The sequence below is a fragment of the Ambystoma mexicanum genome, chromosome 1p (genome assembly GCF_040938575.1).
Source record: "Ambystoma mexicanum isolate Mex_15411 chromosome 1p, UKY_AmexF1_1, whole genome shotgun sequence".
Lineage (NCBI taxonomy): Eukaryota > Metazoa > Chordata > Amphibia > Caudata > Ambystomatidae > Ambystoma > Ambystoma mexicanum.
The window spans coordinates 40,321,085-40,329,941 of record NC_090921.1 but is presented as its reverse complement, the minus strand read 5'-3'; the positions used below and the strand labels follow the sequence as shown (position 1 = coordinate 40,329,941).

The window sequence follows — 8,857 nt, the reverse complement described above, 5'->3', positions numbered from 1 at the left end:
CTTCTCAGTGTTTGTGGGCTAGTTCCCATTATTATGCAGGACTTGGCCATTAGGGGCAAAAGGGGCCATTTTTCTATTGGGAACTAGCCTTCTCAGTGTGAGTAGGCTAGTGCCATTATTATGCAGCAGTTGGCCGCTAGGGGAGCAAAAGGGGCCATTTTTCTATTGGGAACTAGCCTTCTCAGTGTGAGTAGGCTAGTTCCCATTATTATGCAGGACCTGGCCACTAGGGGAGCAAAAAGGGCCATTTCTCTAATGGGAACAAGCCTTCTCTGTGTGAGTGGGCTAGTCCCCATTATTATGCAGCAGTTGGCCACTAAGGGAGCAAAAAGGGCCATTTCTCTAATGGGAACTAGCTTTCTCTGTGTGAGTAGGTGAGTTAACATTATTATGCAGGACCTGGCCACTAGGGTGCAAAAAAGGGCCATTTCTCTACAGAAGCAGCTATTTCCCATCTGAAAAATGGCCCTAACAACCGATGGTCCGTTTCTCGGATGGGAACTAGTATCAACCCTTTATTTGCTGCTGTTTAAAGGCTTTAGTTTCAGTTTTAGAAGTGGTTCTTCGCTTCCGGGTGAAATGGTTTAATTCACTTCCGGTGTCAATGAGGCTTTCCCCGGAAGTCCGGCCAGAGGCTCGCGCGTCCCGTCACGTGCTGCAGCCGGAGGAGGAACTGCCCAATAGGAGGCGGGTTTAGTCTCGTGTCCGGGCTGCCTCTCCTTCCAATGAAAACACGGAAATAGGTGAGAACGGTTTAATGTATCTAATGCTCTGTGGGGCGTCGCCCGGCTGCGGGAAGGGGCCCTGGAGCCTCCGGGGCTGAGGCAGGGAGGCAGGCGCCAGGCAGATTTTCAGAATAAAAAAACCAGGTCGTAGTGTTGCCAGGTTGGATGAAAAAATAAGCGCAACGCCCCTTCAAAATATGACCTAAACAAGGTGACTCCCACCCAAACAAACTGCAGAGCAAGCGCGCGCCTAAAACACCGCGGACAGGCTTCAAAAGTAAAACACATAACAGCAACATCCACAATGAAATGCATGCATAGTATGTTAGAACAAGAGGCTTTTATTCTCATTTCTACTCTTCTGACAATAAGTGTCTCTTCACTTCATTGTATGTTTGGGATTTATAAAAGCGTATCCATGACTTTGCTGCTCTGTTGCCCAATTGGTCCTTGGTGAGTAGCATGCATGCCAAACCTCACGATTTAGGTGGGAGATTCCAGATTTTAAAAAAAAATAATAGAAAAACTGGCTATTTATTTACTGTCTCCCGCCTAAAATAATAACACCAATGCAATCCCATGGGACAAATACTTTTTCCCAATTGCTGTGGTGAAATCTCCCTCTCAGGGGCTCCCGAACGTTGGCATGTCTGGAGTCGCCCTCCTTTGGTTCCCAGCTCTGAGAGTCAGTCTAAATGTAAACAAATTGCCTGTAAAAGAGTAGGGGCAAAAAAACACTGATCAGTAAAACAAATGTGAATGACACCATAGTGGTGGCCATAGCGGTAGGGGTTCAAACGGATGCTTGTAATTGGTTATTAATAACACGCTTAATGCTCAGCGGTTTCAAAGTGCGGGCCGGGGGATCAAACCTATGTAGCTCTGCATAGTCTTGTTTCCAAGGCCAGTGCGTCGCCCCTGAGCTATCCCCCCGAGACTATCAACATATACCAGTAAGGTTGGCTCCAATTTTTCTGAGGGGGAAGAAAACCATGAAGACATCAGCAGATCAGAGTATAAGAGAGCTGAATCCATACTCCATACAGAAACACAATGGAGATTGTGGTCTAAATGAGGAATGTCAAACGCAAGAACTCTTGAAGACTGGCCAGACAGTTAATAAGGAATCGATCACAGAAAATGAGAGGAAATTGATACTATCAGTGTTGCAATGTGAACAATTTGAGGAACTGAAAATAAAGATCTGTAATTGCACAGGGCGTGAGAAGATGGATTGTAAGCCACAGGGAGAAATGTTATTAAATGTCTCGTCTTTTTCAATCCCAGAGGTTTGAATGTGAAGAGAAATGAGAAAAAACGAATGCACGTAAATTGAGGTGCGATTCTATTCATCTTTAAGGAGGTGGTAGATCGGTTTCTTTTCTCATCTGATGATATGGAGTATATTAGGTTTCCCCACTTTGGTTGGACTGGAATAGTAGAAATAGGATTAAAATCTTGGATGGGGCAAATGCAATTTTAGCAGCAAAAAACGATCTGCTAACAAGGGGTTACGAGGCATCTGAACTGTTGTGCGTAAGTGGTGAATGGGAATAAAATAGACTGGGGAAACTGGTTTGAGGGGAGGGATCAAAAGAAAGAAGGATGACCTAAAAAACAGAGAAAGTGGTTGGAGCGCGTCAACAAACAGCTTCCCAAAATTTTGGCACAAGTTTTCCAAAGTTGGGGCTTTCTGAAGAGTCTTTAGTAAAACAAGAAATAAGACTCCTTGGTTGGAATACTAGGGGGTCTAGTTTGTTTGAGAATTAGACGGCCTGTGAAGAGATCTTTAATCATCATGTTGTAATTATGTTCCAAGAAACCTGCCTTATATCAGGCTTTAAGATTTATGGATTCATGATTACTGAGCAGCATGCTGTAAGTGGGGGGAGGGGCGGCCCTCGGAAGGTCTGCTAATTGCTTGTTGTAACTCAGTCTTTCAAAATATAGCCGTATTGAGTGATGAACAATTGGGCATTCTGGCAGTGAAAGTGGAGGTAAACAAAATTTGATGACTCAAATCATAATAATGATAGATCTATATTGGAATCCAGTGGTGGTCGACATCAAAACTTTTTTGCAGACTCTTGCTGACGTATTGCTGAATGTTGAGATGCTATTTGGCTCAGTTAGCATTGTTCTGATGGGTGATCTGAATTCTCAGTGCATCAAAACTACAAGCCTAGGGTTAAGCCAATTGAGAATGTCGGAAAGTGGAATGCAGTGGCTCTTGTTCCTTAATGAATGGAATTTATCCGTGGCAAATGGGAAGATGGGGGGATGTCCTATCGGTGTGTACCTGGAATAGAGGGGTTTGGAGCTCTACCATAGACTATTTGTTTCTATCAAAAGATCTGTTTGAAAAATGACAATATTTCTCTATCAATGAAGTGGGGAGTAGTGACCATAACAGACTTGTAGGGGTGGTGGCATATGGGTCTAATGAATGTCTGAATGGTCACCAGTAAGCTCTTATAATGGGGACAAATAGAGTAATACAATTTAGAAGAGGAGCAACAGCTTTTAATAGGAAGCGCCGAAACACACTTGATGCTTTGGGTGATAAAGAGGTAAGAACAGTGTGTAATCCTCTCAACTTTATGGATTTTCTGTGGGATCTAGATAAGCCTGGTACCACGAGAGGCCACACAAAGATTCTGCACAAACATTCTTTTGTTAATATTTGGGGGGAGAGGGGGGCTTTGCGAGGGATGAAAGCCAAGCATGTAAGAGGGACGAGTACAGAAGTTCAGTGAAAAATGTGCGAAATTAATATAAAAATTGGTCAAAGGCATGCAAGCTCTTATGTAGTCAAAAGGATGGGGAGCTGTTGTTGAGAGCTGTGAATCATTCAAACTCAAGTAATTTCTGGTCCATTGTGGATTCTTTGAGGAATTCTCAGTGTTGTGCAGAATAATGGTATAGGAGAAGATAGGTGGAATGGATATTTAATGGAGCTCTACGGGAAACCGATAAACTCAGATGAGGTCATGTTGGATGGCGTCCCGTGGGCCCTGAATATTACAATAGATATAGTAGAAGACTGAAATCCTTGTCTTCAAGGGCATCTGGGCCAAATGGCTTAACAGACCAGATCTTGAAATGAAATATTATGGTGGAGAGTGCTTGTGGTTCTTTTTAGGGAGGTGTTGAGAACCTGGTGCCTCCCGGCTTCGTGTAGAATGTCTACAATATTAATAATTTATAAGAAGAGGAATCGGGAGGATCCACGAAATTACTGCCTGATCTCCCTCCTAGATCTGAACAGTAAAATCTTTGCAGGGATTGTTTTGAAGGAGCTGGAGACTTGGGCTGTGAGAAGAGGTATTTTGTCAAAACATCAGGATTTTGGAAGGGCCTTTCAACCCCCTCCCCCCATTAATGGTTTGGTAATGGGCCTGGTCAGTAGTGGATCTTTTGTGAAGGGGTCGACCTCTCACACCCCCGTTTGACACCGTTAACATATATCGCCTCTGGAATAAGCTGAATAAATGGGGGCTATCTCCTTCATTGTTGGCAAACATTAGTGAACTGCATGTAAATACATAACTACAATAGTCTCACATGATCATTAAAAACTTCCTTCCATTCGCCAAATTGCCATAAGGACCCACTCATCAATATATCAATACCAATTTAATCCCATGGCTGTTCTGGTTTATCTATGGTAATAGGCACTGTTTTAACACCTTGCAACTTTTGCCAGAGTTTTGGCAAGGCCAACAACACCTCAAAGACCTTTCTACTATAAGATCAACTCCAGGCCACCAATATTTGGAACAAACATTTTGTTTAGTGCCAGAGGAACCTGGATGCCCATGAAGAGCTTTCTCTATTAACCCATCCCTTAGACTCCCGGGCGGTATCAATTTGTCACCCCTCAATAATAAGTCCTCCTCCACAGAGCATTCGTCCTTAACTTCCCAAAATGAAAGACAATTTTCATCTACTAGTCTCTTATCTGGCCAACTACTTCTAGTATATTCAATAAGTTTACACAAAACCTCATCTTCTTGAATCTCCTGAATCTGCTTTTCTCCAGGAATGGCTCCCAAAACCACAGCAACCCCTCCACATCTTCACCCTGTACTACCTCCTCCATATCGAGAGGCTATCTCGAATGAAAATCAGCTACCTGATTCTCCTTCCAAGGAACATACTTCACTTCAAAATGATAATCTTGCAGTTTTAAACTCAGCCTAGCTATCCTGGGAGATGCCTTACACATTCCTCGCACTGATAGCACTTCCACCAATGGCTTATGATCGTGGCTGGCAACGCAGCTGTGATTCGTCCTTAACTGGACGCGCCCTCCCAGACCCGTACACACATGTCGGGAACCTGCGTGAGACCTGCTCAGAGATCTGAGCTGCTGCAAGTATGTCTTTATGGCTCATAATATTTGAGCTCATACAGGTAGGGCTGAATTGTTGCCATAGTTCCTGAATATTTAAGAATTACAAAATCAACAGTGCAATAAATGAAAATGTTTTTGTTTGTGTACAGTAAGGAAATGTGGTTTTACATTAAAATTCCATGTTAAAGAAAGACAATAGGAGAAAACGGCCATGTTACAAAAACCAATTGTGCTAAAACAAGAAAAATAGGTTTTTGAAAGTTCACAAGGACACATGTAAAGAACATGCTATGTTAAAATAAAACTTAAATATGGTTTGAACAAAGAAATGTGTACAAAATATAAGAAATGATTAAATGAAAAGCGACTACTATGTTAAGTTATTTTAGGCAGTGTAAATACTGGTTCTCGGTATGTTGTACTTGGAAGCTAACTGAACTGAACAGAACAGAAACAAGTCATGAAACCTTGAAATAAAATGCACTGACACAAAGGTAAAAGAAACTCCAACGTTGTTTGATCAGAAAGGGTCTGTTTACACTTGTCGAAGAAAGTGGCATCTTGCCATTTCCATGGAGACCCATCAGTAGATTGCGCTCCGAGGACGTTGACATGAAACGTGGATTGGCGTTGTGAAATGGGGCTTCAGCGTCTAGTGATGTCAGTTTGAATTACTGCCGCAAGGGCACTTAAACATAGGGCGATGTATCAACTGATAAGATTATCACAAAAGGGCGGGGCCTGACGTGTCATTTTCGCATCTGTAAAAATGAGAAAAACTAAGTTAAGGTGCATTGGAATGTTTTTTAAGAACGATCGATGTATGCTCAAAAATACATGCCTGATTGATTGGGCCAATAAAAGTTCTGAGCGAACTACCTCTTTAAGAAGTCAAACCTTCTTCCCCATACATAGCATACAAATACTATGTTGTCTGAGCACAGGCTAGCTTTTCTTTCTCAATCACACTGTAGTTGCTTTCAGCACTTTTGAAGTGTAGGCAAAGACCTGCTCCTACTGACCTTGCTTCTTTGTCAGCGTGGCTCCAATCCTGGAATGGGGAAGGACTGCTGTTGCCAGCACCAGGAATATTTCGGTTATACCGGGATATCAGAAATCAGTAATGGTAGGTCCATCTGCCTGTGTCCTGCTGGTTTTACCGGGGGAAGAAGGAAAACTGACTGTGTGTGTGTGGATGGGTTCCATTGATTCAATTGTTCCATCTTTCTCCCCTATCGTCTGCATGGCTGACACGTATATATTTGATATTGTGTTAAGAGAATGCATCTGCTCCTTTTTGCAAGGATGCAGTTTTATTTCCAGTTTTCTTTGCTCCTGCCACCCTAGTATCGGGTCATCTGCATCAGATGACCTGCCCCTTGTTTTCCTTTCTTTAAGTTGCAGGTTGCACTTGGTATACACTGTAAGGGCAATCATGTTTCCTCAATATGTCCAAGTCTGATGTTGGAAGGTTTGTATCTTAGGACATCGCTTTCTAGGAAGGTTCTCGGGGTGTCGATTTTATGTGGAAGAACCAAAGACCATGCATTTGTGGCACATAAATGCTTACATAACATTTGTATATATAACGGAGTGGAGGATGGGAGTCCTTTACAATGGGTGTAACAATATGAATTGATCACCAGATGTTACAGGGGAAGGTGACACAGAAGCAGACTGGTGGAGAAGTGCTATGTAAAAGGTAGATGCAGATGAAAGTGAAGTAGGTTTGTAATGGAGGGTAAGGCAGGTTGTGAAGTAGAGATGAAGGGCGCTAGGAAACTGATTCTTCAGAAAGGAGGAGAGCTTTGAAGTTGTATTCAAATAGTGATAGAGATGAAGTACTAAAGAGACGTAGAGGAAGATCATTCCAGATGAGGGGAGCAACGAGTGGGGGAGAGAGGAAACAAGAGGGAGCGCAGGGGGAGCACATGGTGGCCAGAAGATGGGCAGAGGGTGATAGTAACAAGCAGGGGTCAGGAGGTAGGGAATGTGATGTGCAGATAGATAAGGTGGGGCAAGTCCATGAATAGTTTTAAAGATAAGACCTCTATACTTAGTCTGGTTATCCAGGAAACAAAGGGCAATCTGGTGTTGTGAGGAGGGGGTAGAGGGAAAGCGAGGACGGTTGAAAAGTGTGCAAACTGTGAAGTCGCGTACTTTGTCTAAGGGAGAAAAAGCAAAATTGGAAAGGCCAGATAGGAGACTGGCACAATAATCGGTACTAAAAAGGAATGAGGAGGAGATATTATGCTTGGCAGTATTGAAAGGAAGAAGACGTATATTTCTGATATCAATTAGCTTGAGTTTGGCAGCAATGCCAGATCTGGAAATAGAGAGAGCAGTTGTGAGACGGGCCAAAGATAACCCTGCGGGTACGGGCTGAAGGAGAGTACGGCGGATGGTCAGGAACAAAGAGATTTTGAGGAGGCGATGAAGAGAGAGTATGCTTGGCTGGGAAATGGAGTACTTCAGTCTTGGATGTGTTGAGCATGAGTGAGGCACCACCCAATATTTGTTGGCAGAGAGGTAGTTAAACATTTTTTATAGCAGTTCATCGGATAAGGAAGGAAAGGTGAAGAAGATCTGTGTGTCGTTAGCAAAGAACAGATAGGAGAAGCCATAAGAGGAAATGAGTGTGCCAAGAGCAGAGGTATATTGAGTGAAGAGAAGTGGGCCGAGGACTGAACCTTGGGGAACACCAACAGTCGGGAGGGTGGGGGGGCGGATGGGGTAGGTGGTGAGGCAAGGTTATTCAAGGACATTTGAACGTGTCTGGGTATAAGGTACAAATTAAACCAGGCGAGAGCCTTGTCTTGGATGCCCAGGAGAGCTAATGTTGAAAGAAGGTCAGAGTGATTGACAGTATCAAAGGCAGCAGAGAGGTGAAGAAGAATGGATGAGTGGTCAGCATGACGAGAGGCGGAGATGGGATTGCTGACATTTAGGAAGGCTGTTTCGGCAGCATGCAGAGGTTGGAAGCCAGATTAAAGAGGGTCTCGGAGGTGTAATTGTGCGGACCCCCAAGCATTCTAAGAAACAATCCATAAGTAGTCAAAAATGGAGTGTACAAGTGACAGGAAAAAAAAATGCCTTATTGAACAAAAACAGCTGGGAGAAAAAACACTGCTCCTGTGGAACTGAACTGGAAACCATTACTTCTAGGCTACAGCTTTTAAGACAAAGAATTGCAACAATTTGTATAATTCTAACATGTTGATTGGTCGCTCTAAATCAGGTCTCTAAAGAATGCTATACATTGACAAATGTAACTGATGGTTTCCTTTCTCGTGATGATTAAACCTACCACCCCTTGAACATTAGCTAATGCGATAATGCAAAACTCTGTACTTGGATTGGTTGGCATCATTCGTAGCGCAAGTTGATAGAATGCTAGGTGCTGATTGGGCAGTTATGTTGGAGACCACATCAGACAACAACATCCTGCTGAGAAGGACCAATGACCTTATGAGTGGAAGTCAGCGAGGGCAACACTTAGTTACTTTCCCCAGAACACCACAATCCCCTAGTCCTGATTTGATCCCTTAGGCCCCGCACCTGCTCGCTCCCCACTGTGATGAATCCAAGGTGATTATTCAAAAACCCATGACCTGGGACCCTTCTCATGTGGCCAGGAAAAGGCAGACGCTGCCTTATCCTGACCCTGGGGGTGGTCGTCTGCGGGAGGATCACATGACAGTTGACTCTGATCAGGAGAATTGGGAGAACGCTCTAAATAACTTACCTAGAGACCCTACAGTTCTGGTGCCCTATT

At 43.5% G+C, this 8,857-nt stretch overlaps 1 protein-coding gene across 1 annotated transcript in view; it reads left to right on the top strand.

The window, feature by feature from the left end:
- The first annotated feature begins 633 nt into the window (after positions 1-633).
- Positions 634-8,857, top strand: part of LOC138565696 (zinc finger protein 271-like) — a 135,459-nt gene continuing 127,235 nt past the window's right edge. Inside the window, exon 1 of the mRNA XM_069642998.1 lies at positions 634-743. The gene's annotated coding sequence lies outside the window, so the exon portion shown is untranslated. The remainder of the gene's footprint in view (positions 744-8,857) is intronic.